General features: G+C 40.1%; 1 long non-coding RNA gene across 1 annotated transcript; it reads right to left on the bottom strand.

Annotated features, from left to right (window-relative positions):
• Positions 1-11,522: 11,522 nt before the first annotated feature.
• On the bottom strand, positions 11,523-18,908 carry LOC107279466 (uncharacterized). Its single transcript, XR_001541326.3, has 3 exons — positions 18,728-18,908; positions 11,973-12,212; positions 11,523-11,844 (listed from the first exon to the last, which is right to left on the bottom strand). It is a non-coding gene; the product is annotated as an uncharacterized lncRNA (long non-coding RNA).
• Positions 18,909-23,488: the final 4,580 nt, after the last annotated feature.

Raw genomic sequence — 23,488 nt, 5'->3', positions numbered from 1 at the left:
ATATGTCGTTAGATGATTTTTCTGTTATCTATACAGTCTTAAACTACTCTTTGATTTATACAAATGCTAAATTTAATGCATATAGTATACATTCAGATATTTTAGTTCGATTTTTCTGAATGAAGTTTTGAATTAGCTCAACATGGATAACTCCATCTGTTCTTTTTTTTTTGTACCTGTCAAATGATCTTAGAGAAGGTGTGCATACACTGCTTCCCCAAGGGAGAAGAGACTGAACTCCTCAGAGACATATAGTGTCAGACTTGAGTTCATTGAATGCAGTACGTGTTCTTTTCTTGCCCCATACATCTCAACAGAAGATGTATACGAGACTACACCACCATGGCAGGCAGAAACGGTTGCATTCAACACACTACACCTACTGAAGTAAGATCCTCCTATACACCTCCATTACCTGTTTGCTCCGTTTGGTTCATCTTCCTCGCCGCCGGCATCGCTGGGCCTTTTGGTTGGTGACCTGAGCACCACGCCTGAAGAATTTGCACGCCTGAGAGGCATCCAACAAACTCATGGGTTCTACCTGACCAGGCAGCCTGACGAGTTGCTTGTTTGGTTTGCTGTTGCTGCCTGAGTAGATGATTACTGCTAACTCAAGTATTAGACGGGAAGAAAAAAAATCTCGAGAAAACGGCTTGGCGTCTCGGGAAAAATTTCACAAAATCCATATGCTACCTAGCTTTCCATTAATAAATCAATCACCTATACGAGGAAAATAATCTCCAAATCGCTTCTTTCCCTCAAAAAGAAAAATCCCCAAATCCAAACATCCAGCGAATTGCACGCATACAAACAACAAAGTCACAACAATGATCCGCAAAAATCAGCAGCATCAGGCATCAGCGGAAGCTTCACTCTAAGCTGGATCTGGCCAAGGGGATCGCGCGAAGCTTCACACAAACTCAACCAAGGCGGGGACTTCGCTCGACGACGACCACGACAGGGGCTTCGCTTGCCGGCGATGGAGGCTTCGCGCGACGGGCGCGGTGGCGATTGAGGTAGGTGTGGGCTTCACGCAGTGGCGGCAGGGGCAACCTCGTGCGATGGTGGCAGGAGCTCCGCGCGGTGATGGGCTAATGGCTGTGTACAGTTGAGATTTTGATGGTAAGCACGCATTTGTTGCGCCTGGAGCCTCAGGCGACCCAAAACGGTCTCCTGACTCAGGCTATTTGCACGCCAGTATCCGTCAGGCCAGGCTAGTGGAGAATAGTCTGAGGGTAGCAACCAAACAAGACCTATATCTGGTCAGGCTTATCTAAGGCCAGGCATGCTTCTCTAAGGGTAGCAACCAAACAGGTGCAATTCGCTCATCCATATGTGCGTGCGCCGCTACCAGATTCAGAAAGCTTCGTTTTAGAAGCAACAATCTTGCTACAAGGTACACCACAATTTAACACCGTTATCTGTACTGTATTGTACAGATGTAGTACCTCAGATCACATGGCACCTCCTTTGGATTGATTTTAAGGTTACAAGAGCCAAAAGTTCAAGTATTCATATGGCATGAATATTTCTAGGTAGGATGCAAGTGGGCTATCCTGCTATCGACATAAACCCACTTAATAGTTTGTTTTTTATATGATTATGTACAAAATTTGAATGAATAAATTAACTACAGTTAATAAGCATGAAAAAAAAACCCACTTACATCCCTACGCCTACTCTCTCATTGACAACCTTTAGAAAGTTAATACTCCCTCCTTCCCTAAATATTTGATGCCGTTGACTTTTTAAAACATGTTTGACCGTTCGCCTTATTCAAAAACTTCCGTGAAATATATAAAACTATATGTATATATAAAATTATATTTAATAATGAATTAAATGATAGGAAAAAAAATAATAATTACTTAAATTTATTTAATAAGACGAACGGTTGAACATATTTAAAAAAGTTAACGGCGTCAAACATTTAGGGACGGAGGGAGGAGTTTTTTTTGAAGGGTGAGAATTTTTCTGACAAAATTGATAGAACTAAAAGTTCAAACTATTTTACTATACATAATACAAAAGGGTGCTTCCCTTATCAACATGCTCGATAAGTGTACCAAAAGGCAAGAGTATAGTGGGTTCTATCGTTTTAATATGGACAAATAATTAGGGTCAAAACTACTTATGATAATCACGTATGATTTCATTTAACGATCTATGATGGATTATCTAGGACTAGTAAATAGTAATATGGCAGTGCGTCATAGCATTACAAGACTAGGTGTGAGTCTAGTCTAAGGCGTTGTTTACTTGGGGAAAATTTTTAGGTTTGGTTATCACATCGGATATACGGACACATATTTGAAATATTAAACGTAGTCTAATAACAAAACAAATACAGATTCCGCCAGGAAACTGCGAGACGAATTTATTAAGTTTAATTAATCTGTCATTAGCAAATGTTTATTTTAGCACCACATTATCAAAACATGGTACAATTAGGCTTAAAAGATTCGTCTCGTAATTTACACGCAATCTGTGTAATTGGTTTTTTACCTACATTTAATACTCAATGTATGTGTCTAAACATTCGATGTAACAACATGAAAATTTTTGTTTTTGGAACTAAACAGGGCCTAAAGCACACGATTTTTTTTAAAAAAAATATATTTCTGTTTTTCTCTATGGCACCAGGAAGAGCACAGGGAGAGGACGGATAACTCTGCTTTTGTTGTTAGCAGTGCATTGCTATGGACCCATAACATTAGGAGCCCCTTTGAATCGCATGAATGAGAAAACGTAGAAATAGGAAAAACGTAGGATTTTGATATGAATATAAGTGTAAAACAGAGGATTACAAAACACAGGAAAACACAAGAATGGTCGTTTGATTGGACCGCAGGAAAAACGTAGGAATTAGAGGAGAGAGAAAGACTAGAATAAAAGTTTCCATGAGGTTCTACCTCATATTAGAATTCCTCCAAAACTTGTATGGCATTAGACATTTCATAGGAATTCCATAGGATTCCATAAGATCCATTCCTTTGATTCAAAGAATTATATAGGAAAAATTTGTATAGGAATAAAATCCTCTAAAATTACTATGAATTTCCTTCGAATCAAAGGGGGCCTGGAAATGGGCTAGGCGTGCATCTAGTCTAAAGCACACGATTCTTTGTAACCAACTCTTTTTCTTTTTCCGTTTTTCTCCATGGTTCAGGGGAGAACGGAGGGAAAGGACGGATAACTTCGCTTTCATTGTTAAGTTATACCGTAGTAATGTTGTGTTTTTTTTGCCACTTATAATAGCAAGAAGATAGGTCAATTTGGATGCAGGGGTGGAGACAAGTATAGTGCAATTAGGACTTGAGTCTTAGGCTTGACTCCTTAATCCCTTGTAAAATCTTTTTAAAAGTTTATGGAATGTTTAAAGATTCAACAAATTGTATTGGTTAAGCCCTAATCTTTGTAAATTTCTTGCTCCGTCACTGTGTGGATGCATGGCACTGTAAGCAACTGAACTGCTCATTGGGTCACCTTAATTACCAGCCTCGTTATTGTTGTTTATATATAATCCCTGGTCTACAACAACCTGTTAGTTTTGATCTACTCCCTATTTTAACGTATGACGCCGTTAACTTTTCGACCAACGTTTGATCATTTTTTATTCAAAATTTTTGTGCAAATATGACATTTTTTGATGACGAATCAAGTCACAATAAAATAAATGAAAATTATATAAATTTTTTGAATAAGACGAATGATCAAACGTTAAAAAAAAGTCAACGACGTCATACATTAAAATATGGAGGGAGTAGAATATATGTCATCTTTCATCATTACTAAATATATGTAACTCCTTTCAGAAGGGGGTAAATGCTGATGGTGAGGTGATAAAATCTATCATCGCCAGCTCTATGAGAAAAGAATAATTTGGGATCACAAGACCATCAACCAATCTCACCATCGACTCTTTACTTATTTAAAAAAACGTATAGACCAAAAGGCTCAGATGCCAATTAAAATTATATATAATACATAAAGAGATGTTAATAATAGATTAATTATAATTTTCTTTAGTTACAATTTTGTTGCACCGTGTGAACAATATTTAGTATATAAAACACACAATAGGTCAAACCTCGTAACAAGTTGCTACTATCGTGTTAATTACAACAGCTCCAGTTTCACCTCTTCAGCTAGAGTATAGCCGAGTATAGCCAAACAGTTTTAGCTCCATTTAAAATGGGAGTAGGCTGGGTGAAGTTCTATCACAAAATGAACTAGAGAAATAGAGCTGACTGCTCCATAACTTTACTCCAGACCTAATTCCTGGAGCTAAATTTAGGAGTTGGAGTCCACCAAACAGGCCCGAGATGAAATCCATAGTTGAAATTGCAGCATTGAATGGCCGATCGATTAGGTTGGTTGCTCGTTCGACCGGCATTGGTGTAATGGAGGCCTGAGAGCAAGCATCCTGTACGGATATTTCCATAGCCGTACAAGCACCATCTTCCTTCAATCGCACAGTAACATAAAAACACAAATGACACGATATTGATATAAATTGGCGGGGTTGTTGGTCCTCCATCCACTAGAATCCAAATTATTTAAGACTAGATTTAAACACATGGGAAAAGTTCTATAAGGTTCTTGAAATTTATTGAGCATTTCTTCGACTTGATCAAGCTGAGTGAACCAAAGAAAATCAATACATGTAGTGTTTCAAACTGATGAAGATGAAGATTATGTTGACATACGTAAAACGAGAAAGCTATTAGTATATGATTAATTAAGTTTTAATTATGACAAAATTGATAAATGGATATATTTGATATTTTAATGCAACTTCTATATAGAACGTTTCTGCACGAAACAAATCGTTTAATAGTTTAAAAAACATGCTAACGTAAACCGAGATAAAATCTTAATCTTAATCTTAATCATTGTTGCTTTCGAGCGTAAATTAAGAGTATACGAGATGTTTTAGTGTTTTACTTTTGCATGTCAAAATTCCGATCAAACTCTGTAACAACGTTCGTTTGTATAAATTTTTATGCGGGATTTATGAAAAGGTAAATTTTACTACAGGACATCGCAACTTTATAGTTTTAGCTGTAGGACACTGCACGAATTCACTTTTGAGGGAATTCACTATCTAATCTTAGTTATTTGCCAGCGGACACCGCACCCATTAAAATAGTGTATTTGTACTGATGAGACAATATAGGACCCAAATTTTTACACAAAGTGACCAAATTGCCCCTCCTTTCTTTTTCTTTTCCTCTTCCCGTTTCTCTCTTCTTCCTTATCTCTTCCTCTGTCTCCCTCCACGGCGTCTCACAGGTGAAGCGCCGCCCACGGCTCAAGATGACGGGCGCGGGGTGAGAAAGTCCCAACCGGCGGCGGCCGTGGTCGTCGGGCGAGCCTCCTGCTAGGTGCGCCGCGTCAGACGCCACCGTGAGACGGCTGTCACTAGCCAAGCTGTCGCCACCGTTGTTCGCCGCGGAAGCAGCCGCCATGGCGACATGCGCGCGAGGAGGACTCCAGCTCGGCAGCTCCATTGCCATTGTTCAGCTCAGACCGTTTGATCTCGTCAAAGCCTCAAAAATAACTCCTCTGCAAAAATCAAAAGGATACATGCATGTGTGCATTCCGAAATGGTTAGCTAGCTTTGCGCGCGATCTTGAATTATCTGGTGCTTACGGCCGGTATGTTGGAGTCGTCAGGCGAAGGGGGAGCATCGGCGTCTGGTGATCTGACAACGCAGAGCTTGTGTAGCGCCCGACAGTGCGCACTGTAGGGAAAGAAGGCGATGTCGGTGCAGCGACAAGCAGCGATCTGGAAGACAAGCAATCGCAGCAGCGACGTTAGAAGGGGAAATAGGGAAGAAGAGAAAGAGTTAGGGGTATTTTTGACCTTTCATGCTCTTTATCTCTCTTATTCAACCAGAAATTAATATTTCAATGCGTACGGTGTCTATCAATAAATAACCACGTTTAGGGAGTGTTTTCCCTAAAAAGTGAGTTCGAGCGGTGTCCTACAAGCTACAGCTAAAACCATAAAGTTGGGATATCCTATAGCAAAATTTACCTTATGAAAATAGTACTACATATGTATAGATGTGACTCAAGAGTCGTTTTCATTTAATCCTAATTTCACTAGGTTTAAGTGTTTAACACCATAGTACAATATAAAATATAAAATAGCGGCAAAGTGTCATTCTAAAATAATGATGAAAGGCTACTATACTTAGTAATAATTGTGACATATAACGCAATATAAGAGCTACTCCCACCGTCCAAAAAAAAAAACCCAATTCTAGATTTGAACCTGGACACACTTAGGATTGGATTTGTTTTTGACGAAGGGTAGATCGAAGCATAGTGGCAAGTGTCACGAACACTGACGTTGATTTCAACTACCACTGGTGGAGAAACCATCTTTGGTCGATCGGCCAAAATCCACAATAGTCCCGGTTCCACTAAAAACCGGGACTAAAGATGATCTTTAGTCCCGGTTGGTGGCTACAGCGGGCATGGTTGGTGTTACCAACCGGGACTAAAGATCCTAACTTTAGTCTCGGTTGGTGTTATCAACCGGGACTAAAGATCTAGAAGATATTTAGTCCCGGTTGGTAATACCAACCGGAACTAAAATTCAACGCTTAATATATAATCCCTCTTCCCTATCCTCTCCTCCACAACCGCCTCGCACTTATTCTCTTCTTAGAGGCTCAGATCGATCTCCCTCTCCTCCTCCCCTCCTCCCTCTCATCCTCCCTCTCAGATCGATCTCCCTCTCCTCCTCCCCCTCCGCCTCCTCCCATCCCCGGCCCTCTCCTCCCTGTCCTCCCTTCCCATCCGCTCAGATCGATCTCCCTCTCCTCCTCCCTTCCTCCCTCTCAGATCGATCTCCCTCCTCCTCCCCCTCCGCCTCCTCCCCTTCCCCTCCCATCCCCGGCCCTCTCCTCCCCCTCCTCTCTTCCCACGCAGCAGGTGGCCGGCTAGGCCGCGCACGGGCCCAGTGGCAAGCGGCGGTAGGCGGCAGCCGCTGCCGGCGTCTTTTTTTTTTTTTTACAATTTGTGATTCACTAAGATGTATAATTTTGTGATTTGTTGCATGGATCTGAGATGTATAATCTGTGATGTATTTGGTTTGTGTGTAATTTTTTAAAGATTTGTGATGTATTTGATTTGTTTGTATAAGTAACTTAAGATTTGTGATGTGAATGTTTTGGGATGTTACTTTGATTTGAGGTTTGATTTGGGGATATGTATCCTACTTGATTTGGGAGAAAATACAGGGATTAAACTCTGGCTAAAAAACAATGAAAAAAAGAGACCTAACGGGACTACCGCTACCCTCTCTTTAGGACTAAAGACCGACATGTTTAGCCCCGGTTGAAAAACCGGGACTAAAGGGGGTTACCAACCGGGAGTATAAATGGTTTCTTCACCAGTGTACTAGTAGTACACATACATGTGTTTTGAGGAAAAAATAATCACAATTTTCTTAATAGATTTAATGGGTCAACTGTTTCTCCTACATGTGCACATATATGGTGGGAGGGATTTTGAATGTCGAGAGAGGAGGCAGCGCGAGTGGGGCTGGCCTCCTTCTGTTTAAACTTCCTACTGATTTCATTATTTCTTCAATAAAATTTGAAGAGGTTAATATCATTGGTTTCTTTACCAAATAATTTGGACTATTTCAAGTTTTGCTACTTCTTTAAGGATTTGTTTGGTTGAAGGATATAACATTTAAGTGTGCGTTTGGTTTATGGACAAGAGTGGATAGGGCGGCTAAGATCGAGATGAAGATGCTAGATAAACTCATCCCAAAAAAATGGCCAGAGAAGCGTAGATCACCTTTGTTAATCATGATCATTAGTGATTGATTATGATAATTAATACATTTTATTGTTAATTGTTTTAAGATAATACCATGTCTTACCCAGTTGTTTGGATTATATTAAAATACAACAAAACAACAAAGTTTGTAACCAATTAGAAACTGAAGAGAGAAGTGGTTCATTCGTCCTGCAAATATGCATGAGAATTTCTTACCGAAACTTAACAAACCAAAAATTTGGATGAGGAGCAACATTCTGAAAGATGAGGGCATTGCGTTGTTTCCAAATATGCCAACATGCAATGGAGAAAATCTCCATAAAACCCTTTCTTCTAAAACGGATTTTCTCCAAAACAATCATCTGAAAGAATTCTAGATTAGAACTCCAAGAGAGACCTTTCTTCCTCCAGCAAGCAACACTGAAAGAATAAGAGAAGAACATATGTTCTCTGGTTTCTCTTACTCCTAAAGAGTAGAGAGCACAAGTTAAATCAGCATCTTCTCGAGCACAATTTCTTCTGTCAAGTATGTCCCTTGTGTTGAGTATCACAAAAGAGAAGCCACATGAACACCTTGATTTTATTCACACATTTCATCTTCTAAATCCAGGCAAACGGCCTTGGAGGAGAAAGGCCAATGAAATTATGTCCATAAAATTTCTAGGAAGAATATCTATGACTGTTCCAAATGAAGGACCAATTATCACCTATGCCATTGGTTAGAACCAGATTTTGCAACTCTGCTTGCAAATTCAGAAAGTCATCATATAATTGAGTGGTGAGGGGCAATTGAAAACAATCTTCAAACTCTCTTTCAGTAAAACTTTTGACAGAAGCAATTCTATGTATACCCTAATTATAAAGACTTTCATACTGCTGGCATCTGATATTTCCATTCCACATATCTTCCCCAAAAGTGATAGATTTTCCATTAACATCAGTACATTGAGCTATTGCTCTATATATATCTGCTAAGTTGATGACATCCCTCCACCAAAAAGAACCCTTATTAGAGACTATATGTGGTACTTTAGAACTGTAGTATGAGTCCCAAATTAACTCACCCAAGGAAGATCTTCAGAGGAATAGAATTTGTGAAGGTGCTTGAGTAATAGAGCCATATTCTGAATATGTAGGTTAATAACCCCTAGGCCACCCCTTTTATTTGGCATACAAACCTTGTCCCATGCCACTAAAAATTTTCTCCTTTGTGTTATATCAGAACCTCTCCACAGGCAATGCCTTCTAGCATAGTCAATTGCCAGAATTGCAGTCTTTGGCATTTGCAGAGAACACATATAGTAAGTAGGTATTGCAAACAGAACAAAATTTATAAGAGTTAACCTTCCCCATATGGTAGGAAAATAGAACTAGCTGTCAATCTCCTCTCAATTCTATCCACCAAAGGAGCAAAGTCTACAACTTTTGGTCTGGTAGTTCCCATTGATAAACCAAGGTAAGTAAAAGGAAGGGTCCCCACTTTGCAACCAAATAAACCAGACAAGCTTTCAACTTTCTGTTCATCCATATTCAATGGATAGATGTTTGATTTGTGAAAATTAATTTTGAGGCCTGTGGATTGAGCAAAGGTATTAAGAAGAGCCTTGAGACAGAAAAACTCCTTTTGATCAGCTTTCATAAGTATAATAGCATCATCTGCATACTGAATCACTAGAAAATCACTTTCATCATCAGGCCGAATAGGTTTAGAAATTAAACCCAACTGGCAGGCTCTATTAAGGATTTCTTGTAATAGCTCAACCCCCAAAACAAACAATAGAGGGGATAAAGGATCGCCTTGTCTTACCCTTCTTTTGCATTTAAAAGACATACCATGAACTCTATTTAAAAAGGACTGAAGTACACGTTGAGTTAAAAATCATGTCAACCCAACTTAACCATTTAGCAGGAAAACCCATATGCCTCATTATCATTAAGATTGCTTCATGTTCAATGGAGTCAAAAGCTTTCTCAAAATCAAGCTTTATAATTACAATTTCCCTATTTGATTGTTGACATTGGTGAATGTATTCAAAAGCCCATGCTAGACAATCTTGTATTGTTCTTCCTTTAATAAAACTATATTGATTTTGATGAATCAATTTGGTGATCACCCCTTGTAGTCTATCAACGAATGCCTTAGTTAGCAACTTCAGACTTATGTTCATTAAGGAGATAGGTCTAAAATCATTAGCTGTTTCCAGATTTGTCTTCTTTGGCACCAAAGTAATAAATGAAGAATTTAGAGGCTGAATATCTATGCAACCCGCATGAAAATGAGCAATAAGTCTGTAAAAATCTTGAACAATAATGGGCCAACATTTCTTCAAGAAATATCCATTAAAACCATTGGGTCCTAAAGCCTTGTCTATAGATATTCTTTTGACCAGATCATCTATCTCCTGGGAAGAAAAAGGATCTACCAAATAAGACAAATCTGTTGTTCTAGTGAAGAAATTAACTAGATTGAAAGCCATGCTCATACCCAAAGGGGTTCCCATTCTATTCTTGCAAGATAGATAGAAGAGGTCAGTTTTGTCCTAGTGGGAGATCAGACTATTACCCATCCCAGCAGAAAAATGAGAAATGGTATTAAACCTATATCTTTCAGTAGCCATAGCATGAAAAAAAATGTGTTTTCCTCCCCCAGAACCATCCATATGTTTGTGCATCTTTTTTTCCAATATTTTCTTCTATGACCAAACAATTTGAGAATATGTTTTTTTTTAACAATTTCTCTGAAAGCCCACTCATGGAGAACCAGAGATATGCATTCTTCTATTAAGTCCAAGAAGTGAAGGACCTTATTGCTATTATTTATAAGAGCATTTAGCCTTGATAAATTTTTACTCCATGTAGTCAAAGCTTTCCTAAATTGCTTTAATTTGAAGGAGATACATTTTGCTGGATCTTCAAAACCAGGGTCTATCAGCCATACAGATGCAACTTTCTCAAAAAAAAACCATCAAAATCTACCTAGAAATTCTCAAAACGAGAGATGTTACTCTTAGGGATCTTAGTCTGAATCTTTATCACATAGGGAACGTGACCTGAAATCACTCTAGGAAGAGGGACCACAACTGTATTTGGATATGAAAGAGTCCAGGAAGTTGAACTGAAAAACCAATCAAGCTGCTCCAAAAGAGGATTTTGTTGCATATTACTCCAAGTAAAGGATCTACCTTTAAAGGTAGTTCAACCAAACCAAGAGTGCTAATGATGTCATTGAAGATGAGAATATCATTCATATTAGCACCTGGCTTATTTCTATTTTCAGTAGATCTATAAAAATTAAAATCACCTAAAAACAACCTAGTCTCATCTTAATCTAACTGAATTTTTTTAACCAGTTTACAAACTCATCTCTTTCTTGTCCACTGCAGGGACCATAAACATAGGTTAAAAACCAAATCTCCTTATTGTGCCTTGAAACAAACTTTATAGATATAGCATGATTAATGAAAGACTACAAAGTTCCCATAAAAAACTTGTTGTTCCAAGCAACTAGGATGCCACTAGATGCCCCTCTCGAAGGAACAAAGAGAAAATCGTCAAATTTTTTTGGCATAACCTTCCTCATGTATTCTTTATCTATAAGTTCTCTTTTTTGTTTCTTGCAAACATATCACTTAACAATTGCTATCATCAACAGCCTGTCTAAGAGCATCCCATTTTTCAGCCGAATTCATACTACGAATATTCCAACAAAGAACATTCCAATCACGACAATTTGAGCTAGTCATTTAAACAGATAAAAATAGCATAGGGGGTCTCAGAACAAGCAAAGCTAATCTGACAAGTTTGGCACAATTGCAACCATAAGTTTGCATTACAAAGAGTCTGGAAACAGGACCAGATTGCATCATAGCCGACACAGACATAAAAGACAGCCACCAAAAGCACAACCAAAAAGAACTGCCCCCACATGTGCATAGGATCATTCAGCATCTTCTGTAGGACTTGGAAGTTCTTTCAGCTTCTCCCCCTGAAGCTTTGATTCAGCCACATCCTCAAGATGAAGGCCACACATCTCCACTCCCATCTTTTGTAAGAGAGAAATAGAGCAATCAGATGGCGATGAATCAGTATAGGAACCATTATCATCCATAGAGAAATCAAGATGAAAATTAGAATCATGTAAAATACCCTCTGAAGACAATTTTGCAATACCTGCTAATTCCTTTAACTTCCTTGCAGATTTCCCCCTAGGTTTCCCAAACCCCATTCTTGGGTCAAGTTGGAGACAACCTTGTGCATAAGCCCTTAGCCTAGAACTTTGCCTTCTTTCAGGGTCACACAAAATTGTTTTACCATCTCTTTTCTTAATGGGAGCTTTAGGGGGTAGAGCAGCAACTGCAAAGGAGTTGATGGCTCCACATGTTCCTCCAGCTGAGAAAAGGTGCAAGCTTTCTGGGAATCAACAAAACGTACCAAGTCCAGGCTTTTCTATCCAGCAACATCAGGGAGGGATTCAAAGATATCAGCAACTTCTACATTAGAGGGAGGCATAACAGACAACGGCACAGGCATAGGTAAATCATCAGGGCCTTTAAATTGAACCACAGCCCATTCAGAGGCCTCACCGGCCCACATGCAGACGTTTAAAAGGTGGCAGCTGATCAGCAGAAGCTTTTCTTTTGGATAAAACAAGCTGAGTAAAAGGGGCCAAAGAAGTTAAAGGCTGTGGAATGCTGACATTATTACACTTTTCAGCCAGTTGCTCAAGCAACTCTTTCCTCAACCAAAACTCCTGTAATCTACCAAAAGTTCCCTCAGAAATAAAGAATTGAGGCTCCTCAGCAAACATAATGATGTAACCATGGCTACTATGGATACAACCGTTGCTCACATCATGGATGAACAAGATGATATCAAGATCAAGTCCTCCAACTGCTGGAATCCGATTCGGCCACCTGCTACACTGCTGAATTCAAACGGCCGCCGAATCTGTATATGACATCCATTTTCGGCTCGTGAGTACTTGATGGAAAGCTCTCAGAGTCGTCTTCCAATAGATCTAACCTCATTGCAAAATTCCATCTCAGTGAGCCGCAATTGAAGAAACAAAGTGTTGCGTCACCTGTAATGGGCCTATGGGCTTGTAACTTCGTTTGGGACCCCAGCCCAAGTGGGGCCCATGTGGGGTGCGCCCCAACCAGGTGGAGGACGACCTAGGGTCCTCCCATCTTCATAAATAGCTTGCTACCCCTTCAGGGTTTCTTGGGTTTTGTTTAGATTAAAGTTTAGCTTTGCTACCTTGCCGTGTAATCCCGTGATCGGTTAGATCGCCGGTTTACTCGTTACGAAACCCCAACTTATCATTTGTACTCAATTTCTATTTACAATTCAGATTGCTTTTATCTTGTTCTTGCTTGTTTCTTCGATTTGCTTGTAACAATAAGGTTGGTCTGCACCGGCAAGATCAACAATCCACGGAGAGGTGTATCGATCGCTAAGGCGCAACACAACAACATCTTGTATGGTTGTAGTCGAGTCGTCAACGTTTCTCCAAAATCGTAGTTATCATCAACTCATCGAAAGATCAGGCCAACAACAGCCTTGAGTGTGAAGTGGGACTCAGTATTCATTATGTGGTATTAGAGCTTTCGTTGCTCGGTGAGTTTTTATCTACCCATAACAAATTGTATCATTTACCTAGCCATATTGTGCAATTGCATTGTTCTTTTCAGCTTTTGCTTTGTTGAGTTTGCGTTGCATTGTCGAGTCGTGTTGCTGGTCCTAGCGTTTAGTTCGTTTAGAGTTTCGAGTTCTGGTCACGTTTTGTACCACTGTCGTTGTCATCGTCGTGTGTTTGTTGTCGTCGGGATCTATGAAAACGGAACCGCCTTGCTGCCAGGGTTCTATTTTTGTAGTTTTCATAAGTTTTATCGGTCGGTTTTGGAGTTGTTGAGTTGCCGAGTTGGCCGTGTTTGTGTTTCGGTCATGCTTGTGTTCATGCACGAGGGGAGGAAGGAGGATTACCAAATTTGTTTTTTGAAGTATGTCAAGATTGATCAGGAAGGAAATAGTAGATTGGATCGATTAAAAATAAGTTTATGTTTTTATCCTACACAAGTCCAATCTTCCATATCACAAAGCCACCAAACCTCTCTCTCCGGGAGTCCTGTGAGTCCGACTCCCTTCCATCACTGGTTCCTCCGGTTCTGAGTTGTGTCAAACACCTTGGTGAATTTTTGTTTTGGTGTCGGTTTCAAGATCCGTTTGGAAAAACGGAACAGGCATAATTTGAGCATTCCATTTTTATATAATTTTAATTTTAGGTTTGGACTTTTACATTTGAGTCCCTATAATTTTTGTATTTACATTTGAGTCCCTATAATCTTACATTAAGGTCCTTGAGTCGGTTTTTTGTTAAAAAATAAAAAAAAAGTGAGAAAAAGGCAGAAAGGTGCATACAAAAGAAAAAAAAGCCGCACCAAAAAATAAGAAAGAAAAATAAAAGAAAGAAAGAAAAAAGAAAGAAAGAAAGAAAGAAAGAAGAAGAAGAAGAAGAAAAGAAATGAGTTGTTTTTGAGACCGCCTTCATATGTCAGAGTTGTGAGTTGTTTCTCGTGGTATCGTTTATGTCTAGGCTCGCGTCTCTAGTACGTTCTAGCCTAGGACCAGCACGGTACTTGACTTTGAACGATCATTCAACTTTGCATTCTCTGGATTGAGCATTTGCTATTCCTTTGCTACATATTTAAGCCTACCCAGAGCTCCACAGATTTGATTGCAGCCGTACAGCAAGTGTTTGCCAAGGCATCGATACATCCAAACTCCATTGGGGTGCTTGGTTGAGTCAGTGTACGTCACCATTCCGCTTGCTTTGGTAAGAACTTGTAAGAGCTTGGTGAAAAGTTTGAGTGTGTGTGATATTTTAGCTGCCACTACCTAGTAGTTGATAGGAGCGTGCATATTCTTGTGTATGTTTCTTGTTTGCTACTAACCATGGCAGGATTTTGCAAGGGGAAATGAGATGGTCAGGCCCAACATCGACTTCTTCACCATCAACAAGATATAGCGACTTCTTCACGCATTGCATATGAGGTACATGATAGTGATCTTGCAAGGGTAGAATCTAATTTGCCAGTTTTTGATGGTAAGTATGATTCCGCCGCTTATGTTAATTGGGAGCTAGCAATAGACAAACAATTTGATGAGTATGATTTCTCTAATGTTCAAATGATTAATGCTGCTAGTAAAAAGTGTACCGGTTCTGCATCTTTTTGGTGGTATACTTTTGGTAATAAGCTTGAAACTTGGGATGAACGCAAAACAATGATGAGGAAAAATTTTGTGTTTTCATATTATAAACATACTCTCCTTGAGAAATTAGAACATCTAAAACAAGGTGACACAACCGTGCGGGAGTACTTTTGTAACTTTAAAATTTGTATCACTTATAGTGGTTTAAACGAAAGCAATGAGAACACAATGACTAGATTTTTTAGAGGGCTTAATTCCGATATTCAGGCGGGGCTTATTAACGTGACATATAATCATATAGGCCACTTGTTCATGCTTGCTTGTAGTGTTGAGAGCAATATTTTAAAGAACCCAAGGGAGAAACAAGCTATGTTTGTGCCTCCTATTTCTGACATTTTGCAGGGAGCTCAGAACATTCACCGTGAGGAGAAGAGGAATATAATCGAGATGCCATCTCCATCGATCACGAAGGAAGAAGAGAAGACTAATGCACTTACATTATCTGAAGAGGGCATAAAAGGTAAATTAAATGGTGCTGATATTACTCAAGGTGAGTGTGCTTCTGATGAGTGACATTTGTCCACTATCCATGCCAATCTAGAGCAAATTTTGGTGGAAACTACTTCTAATTTGCCTTTGTCACAAGTTGATTTACTTGTTGCTCCTTGTGATAAAGAGGAGTTGTGTGATAATGCTTCACTTAAATCCATGCCACAACTAGTGAATGAACATGCTATATCTAGTGTTTCATTGTGTGCTGATTTTAAGCATGTTGTTCACATTGCTAATGATGTTGAAGAACGTAAATTGATAACTTCTTTAAATACTTTGGGTTATGTTCAGTTTGATGATTTTTGTGAGCTCAATAATTTGGAGGAGAAATTATTTGCTAAGTCTGATTTGCCATGTCCAACAAATGCTATTTTTCATATCTTTGGCGAATATAATGATAGAGGAATATATTTGGTGCATAGAGTTTTCATTTGTTCGGATTTAGAGAAACATGTTATTGCTAATCACACTACTTCGAGTTTCTCTAGTTTTGATTGGATGAAACAGGTTATTTTGGATGGACTATGTGAAGAGCACCATATGGAAAAACCGAGGACGGTTTTCCGTGAAGAAGGGGAGGATGATGTGACCATGGCTACTAGGGATACAACTGTTGCTCACATCATGGATGAACAAGATGATATCAAGATCAAATCCTCTAAGTGCTGGAATCCGATTTGGCCACTTGCTACACTGCTGACTTCAAATGGCCGCCGAATCTGTATGAGACATCCGTTTTCGGCTCGTGAGTACTTGATGGAAAGCTCTCGGAGTCGTCTTTCCAATAGATCTAACCTCATTGCGAAATTCCATCTCAGTGAGCCGCAATTGAAGAAAAACAAGGTGTTGCGTCACCTGTAATGGGCCTATGGGCTTGTAACTTCGTCTGGAACCCCGGCCCAAGTGGGGCCCATGTGGGGTGTGCCCCAACCAGGTGGAGGACGACCTAGGGTCCTCCCATCTTCATAAATAGCTTGCTACCCCTTCATGGTTTCTTAGGTTTTGTTTAGATTAAAGTTTAGCTTTGCTACTTTGCCGTGTAATCCCGTGATCGGTTAGATCGCCGGTTTACTCATTACGGAACACCAACTTATCATTTGTACTCAATTCCTATTTGCAATTCAGATTGCTTTTATCTTGTTCTTACTTGTTTCTTCGATTTGCTTGCAGGAATAAGGTTGGTCTACACTGGCAAGATCAATAACCCACGGAGAGGTGTATCGATCGCTAAGGCGCAACACAACAATGTCTTGTACGGTTGTAGTCAGATCGTCAACATTTCTCCCAAATCGTAGTTATCATCAACTCACCGAAAAATCAGGCCAACAACAGCCTTGAGTGTCAAGTGGAATCTGTCTTTCCTCAATAGTAGGCTCAACTTCCTAAACAACAGGGACCAACTGCAATACACCATTAAGATCAGAGTTTGAGCTAACACCAGAATTTCCTGTTGCCTGTTGATTATCATGCTGCTCCCAGTTTCCCAAGTTATCATGATTAGCCTCATCAACATGATCATTATAATCAAAAGGAGCATTTGGCTGATTATTATTAGGTGTCTGAACACCCAAAGGACCAACTGGTGGCAAATCTTCATAAGGTGGCTGAGCATCAACAAATTCATTATTTAGCACAAAAACACCAAAAGCCCAAGATTCACCTTGACCACCATGCTGGTTGATTTCCTTTATTGCAATTCTTCTAGGGACCATATCAACATCATCAAAATAAGCTCGAAGTATAACCCTTCCTGGGATTACATCTCCCTCTTGCCAGTAATCTAGTCTACCAAAAAGACTAACAACTCTAGAGATGTAATACTAAGTATGGAAATCAAGGGGAAATCCCAGGAACATTACCCACCCCACCATATTAGCATGAGCAGCACGCCAATTCAAGCCCCTATCATGATTTGTAAACCTCACCACATTGACACCATTGTAATGAAAGCCAAAAGCTTGAACCAGATAATCTCTAATCAAAGTTGATCTGACCGCAAACAGACTAATCGCCAATGGAAGAGGGGAACAATGAGTAACAGCAATACCTAGTTCAGCTTGAAGATAGTTCCTAATTTGTAGACGCTGGACATCCAACTCATTTTCATGTACCGTTGGTTCAATTTAAGCAAGGAAATAGGACTCGTGCTGCCACTGCAGGGGGAGGAAATGTCAAATCTGCTCTCTAGATTTTGAGGGGAGTACCCTCATGAATGTGTTGACCCGGCTCCACAAATCGCCCAGGATTAATGTTAATGTTGGCCATGAAAGTGGATTGAACAGGGTGAGGAAGAACAGGTTGGATTGCAGATGAGGTTTTCTCACTCTTTTCGGTGATGTGACGAAGAGTCAAGGTTAGGTTTAGCCTTAACTATCCATGATTTCTTCTCTCTGCTTTTACGGCCAAACAGTTTTGGGCCACATGTCCATAACCAAAGCAAGCCCGGCATCTAATAGAAGAGGAACACCTACTTGAAGAATGGCCTTGCCCAAGACACCGACTACAATTGAGAACTTCTTACCGATCAGACACCCGATTGGCGGTAATTTTGGATCGAGAAATTTTGAAAATTCTAGGCTATCACGAGGAACATCCAACCGCTGAAAGGCAAATGTTCTGTTGGGAACATCAAAACTTAGGCAATCACGAACATATTTCTTAGAGGAAGCATTTGAAAACCTGAGATTTGACTTCATGTTATTAAACATTTTCTTCACAGGGATCACCATAGAAGACGTAGAAGGATCAAACTTAGTAGCCTCAGCAAAAGAAACCCCAGATCTAATCAAGGAAGACCTCTTTTTTTTTTATCACAAGAGTCTAATCATTTTCTTTCTCAATCAACCAATTAGACTACTCCTTATACCAATCGGGACCACCATTAATTTCTCCACAAGTGAAAGAACAATTTAAAATGAGAACATGCATAGGATTTTAGGGAATAAATCCTTAAACCAATTTGCTTGCTTGCCACCACAAAACTAAAACAATTATTCTGAAGATGATGAACTTGAAAACCATTTGGATCACTGCCAAGGCAAGCACACAAAGCAAGAGCCACAGACTCAACATTCAAACGAAACTTAAAACGAGAGAAGCAAATAACCAACTTGAAAGAAGGTAATCTTGAAAAACCAGGGATGAAATGCGCTGACGAAGAGAACCTGGATCTGATCTCCGAGGCAAAAGCCAAGCCCGGAGAGAAATCCCAACCATCCGCAAATGAGATATCAGCCATGGAGAAATCATGGAGAAACCAAGAACTCCACAGTCGCCCTCAGGAGCACCACGTTTGCTTTCAGGATCGCCTCACCGGACATTTCGGATCCCTCCTCTCTCTTTTACATTTTGTTGTTAATTAACAATTAACTTGACAATACCATAATTAGTCTATTTTTACCATAAATAGCGAATGATCCTGTTCGAGCTTCCAATATTAGAATAACAACCTGGTTAGTTAGACCAAGCTATCTTTATAAGCTATTTTAGAATTATTTAGAGAGCTTAAAAATTCTAAGAAACAACTAGGAAGCAACAAGTTTCTGAGAATATAAAAAGGCTGGTAGGTTCTCCAGCTTCTAACTTCAGTTTATTTAGTTTATTTTTCGAATAATCCTACAACTGCGTAACAACAACTTCTCAAAATCTAGATGAAAAACTAAATTGTTTAGAAAAGCTTTTTGATTCTAGAAGTAGCTACGGCTGCTAGAACCTCCAAAAGGCCCTTTATCAGGCATGGCATGGATAAGGTTATCACTTATATTTTTAGAGAAACCATAGTGCACTGCCCCCTGCCATCCTAGATATTTTACATTTTTCCCTTTTAAAACTTATTTAGCAATATACCTTTGGAAAAAAAAACTTATTTGATGAATGAATGCCTTTTGCGGTGCTAGTATCATTGCCGCCATGGTTCAACGTGATAGTGTCAATGACATTGACACCATCCTCCTTACCCCTTGGCGGAAGCAAAGTCACTTATGTGCAGGAGGTCGGCATCAATAACACTTACATCGAGAACCTATTCTGAAAAAAAGAAAAAAAATCCAAAAACAGACTAAAATATAAACAAATTGAGCGAAGGCGGCCACTTCGCGATATTGTGCCACATTTATGCCGAGGATCCATTTGTAAATATTGTTGTGTTATAAATACGTCCTTTTAAAAAAAAGGTATAAGTAGATCATCGGTGTGCCAATGTTTTTGGCACCGATTCTCTTCACAATAGTGACTTAGTGTTCGAGGGTTGGTTAGGGGATGGCAATAATGTCTTTGATACTGTAATATTGGATCAGGGTGCTATACTGATGCCGTGAAAATGATACATTCCTAGTATAAGTTTTCTCATAAATGTATTTCTAAAATAAGTTTTCTTTTAAACTAAAAAGTAAAAAAAAAATCCTGCCATCTCGTAGGCGCCTAATAAATAATGGTCGAGGCAGGCAGGTTTAAATGAGCAGTGAATTGATTCTCGGCTGCCAGTCAGGGGGACAATGCACCAGGGAATTGCAGAAGGTCGGGCCAGTGGACGGTTTGCGGTTGCCGCGGCCGTCAGAGATGGACTGATGGACAGCTTAAAATTTCTAGTCCAATTACGGTGCTTCTGATCAGCATGTAAATTTATATGGAAGATACTTGTAGCAGAGAGTATCACTGCTAGCTAGTCCATTACAAAAATACTCCAACCGTCATTAGTTACAAATGGTTCCTAAACCATCTCAGCTGATGCATCCCACGTCTTCGGCCCCTCTCATGTCATTTTTAAGTAAACTGTGTAGACGATTCAAAATTAAAAGAGTGCTGTTTAATTTTCCTTGACCCATGAACAATGCACCACTGTAACGATTGGCCTCGACCATCTGCTGTGTTGGGGAGGAGGGAGAAGTGGTGAGGGTGCTCGTGCCTTGGCAGAAGGCTTTGAGAGGACAGTGGCGTAGCTAGGATTTAAAGTAAAAGTGGTCCATCTATATATAATATGTCAATTAAAAGGGTGGTCAACTATATAATTTTTACTATATTAACTAGCATATATACTATAATTTCAAATTTTTAGGTGGTCTGTGGACCATGGTGCCACCTAGCTGGCTACGCCCTTGTGAGAGGAAGCCTCTCACTGGGAACTGAAGGTGCCTTGTGTAGCCCGACGCCACATCACGTCTAACAGCGGTGTCATTTCACCATCGCTAAGAGCAGGTTTAATAATATCGTCAACTTGCTAGCTATAAAATAGCCACATCATCTATAGACCGTTAGTATAGACTGCTCATATAACAATGGTCTTTATTACTATCATTTGTGGTAACAGCTAATATATTTTTTAATTGATATGGGTTCCACTAATTGCTGCTACTGTTGTTCTAAACCAATCTCCATCAGGCTTATTTCTCTTTCTTCATTGTACCGCGTGCTGCAGCCGGCGATAATTCTATCGTCGACTTGTGTTCTCTCTCTACCATTCCCTCCTCGAGCACAGTAGTGAAGCTGACGTGGTCACATTATCACCGTCCAGGTTGGCCTATTAGACATGCTCTAAGGTCCTTGTTCCGAGAAAATTCACTATAGTTGTCACCGCTTTGAGTAGATCCACCACTAGGTCCATTGCTCAGAACGAGGATGGAAGGTTCCAGATTTTTAAGCTCGAGATTGTCGATGACACAGGGGAGCTTGAGACCATTGGCAATATGGGAAGCTCGAGACTACAACATCATCGGAGAAGCGCTGGCCCACCACCTAGAACTGTGCCATCGCTAGTAAGTCCGCTAGCTAGTCCGCTGCCTCGATCTGCACCACCACTAATGGGCCTGTCGGTGTAGGCGTATCCCGTTGATGTGCTCCATTGACAAGGATCTGCATTGCCAAAGAGGGGAGAGGGAAGACCGCAAGGATGGAAAGGGGAGTGAGGTGGGTGGAGAGGGGAGTGGGAGTGAGAACTGACTGATAGTTTCTCATTTTTGGGTGTTCTGTGTGTGAAATGTTTATAACAAGATATCACATAATCATATTCCAATAAAAAACATATGTTTCAAGCTATTAAAACTCAATATTTCATACGCTATAGCGACATGTTTCAGCGTGTGTTTTCACCATGTTTCACTAAACTTACGCAACCACTTGCTCTAAATCTCTTCACTGCCATACTAATTTCTTCTAAACTACTTATCTGATCTATGATCCAATTAAATCATTAATTTTGCTGCAATTAATTCTTTACCACGAGATATTACATGATTATATTCTAATTAAGGAAAAATATATGTTTCAAACTGGTAAAATGCATTATTCCATACATGATAGCAACATGTGTTTTCACTGTATTTCACAAAATTTTTAAATGTTTCAATTGCTGAATTTTTTGTTTCATCCGATGGTCCACCGCTTGATTTTTCTGGAGGGAATCAGGCATTCGATTTGTAGCTCCCTTAATTTTTTCCGTTATATGTGGATTTTGCAAACAAAAGAAATTATGATGATTGTTGGGGGGAGGGCGGGGGTAAATATAGTTATTTTATACACAATTTTTCTTTTCATTTTTGGATAAGTGATTATCTGGAGTGATATGTACAAGTATCACTACCGGATTATTGAATTTTTATCTGATCTTACTTAAGACTAGATTTTGTTTTACTTATGAAGTGAGCTGAAACCCAGCTGGTTAGGTTTCTTGTGGTCGATCTTGCAAACTTGGGTTCAAGTTTTGGATTTGGCACATGTGCTCGTATTTATGACTAATTATTCTTTTACTTTTAGTGGTAGGTACGTCGACAGAGAGATGACTGTGGAGGTGCTCATAGGGATAGGGTTTACATGTACGTGCGCCAACACTTATACCGTGTATGTAACAATATGTTTTACTTAACAAATTTGTTCTTAAAAGATCGAAAAAGATTGCTGTCGGCGTCCGTGGTAATTTCGTAAATATCAACCCAGTCCTTCGCGGTGCTCATAGGAATCGAGTATGAGTGTATACACGCCAGCATTTATATTGTATTTCTAAAGAAAATGTTTTGAAAAATGTTCTTAAAAGCTCGGAAAAAATATTCTTAAAACATTTGTGGTAATCAAAATAAAAAAAGTGAAATTATTTTACCTCTAGATTAAATTTTGCAGTAGCCAATAACACAAGAAATAGATGAGATAATGGGCAAACCCAATGGGTCGAGAAGGCAAACAAGTGTAATTTTACCATCCAATATTTGGTACCTCGAGGTACTTTCTAGTGTAAAATATACTAGAAAGTATTTTGAGAAATCAAAATTTTATGTGTAAAATATGGTAACTCGAGCCATGCGTTCCTTTCTCCCGCCAGCGATCGGGGCGAGACGGGAGGAGGCGAGGAGTCCGGTGAGGTAGGCGAGGAGATGGATGCTCTGCCCGCCGCCCTACCACCCTCTGCCATCCCTTCGCCCCTCCGCCCCTCTTCTCCGCCCACGATCCGTCGCTGCTCCTCTTCACCCCCGCCGCCGCCGCGCTGCTCCTCTTCTCCACCGTCGCCGCCGTCGTCGCTCCTCTTCTCCGCCCGTCGTCGACGCTCTGCCTGACGCGGCACCGCATCGCCCCACCCCGCCCAGCGAGCTCGGGCATCCCCATGGTGCCAGAGGAAGAAGAAGATCCTATGTGTGTATGACATGTGGGGCCCGCTTGTAAGCGGGACTAGTTATTTCAAAAGCCCCAGCGGTTGAACCAAACAAGTTTTTCCAAAAACCACAGCCCATATTCCACAGCTGCTTTTCGAAAAGCCATAACCCACATCTACTTTTTCAAAGACTACAGCTCAACCAAACATAGGATAAAATTGCTCGGCAAACAAAGTTCAGTCATACCGACGCCTCGTGGGTCGTGGCAGTTATACCCGGCCCGGCCCGGCCCGGCCCGCAGCCGGCTCACATCTGAACCAAATCGTGCTCGGTCTCCGTCTCCACCTCCGC

This window comes from Oryza sativa, chromosome 11 (assembly GCF_034140825.1).
Source record: "Oryza sativa Japonica Group chromosome 11, ASM3414082v1".
In the NCBI taxonomy this organism is placed as follows: Eukaryota; Viridiplantae; Streptophyta; class Magnoliopsida; order Poales; family Poaceae; genus Oryza; species Oryza sativa.
This window is presented reverse-complemented; position numbering and strand designations above follow the sequence as displayed.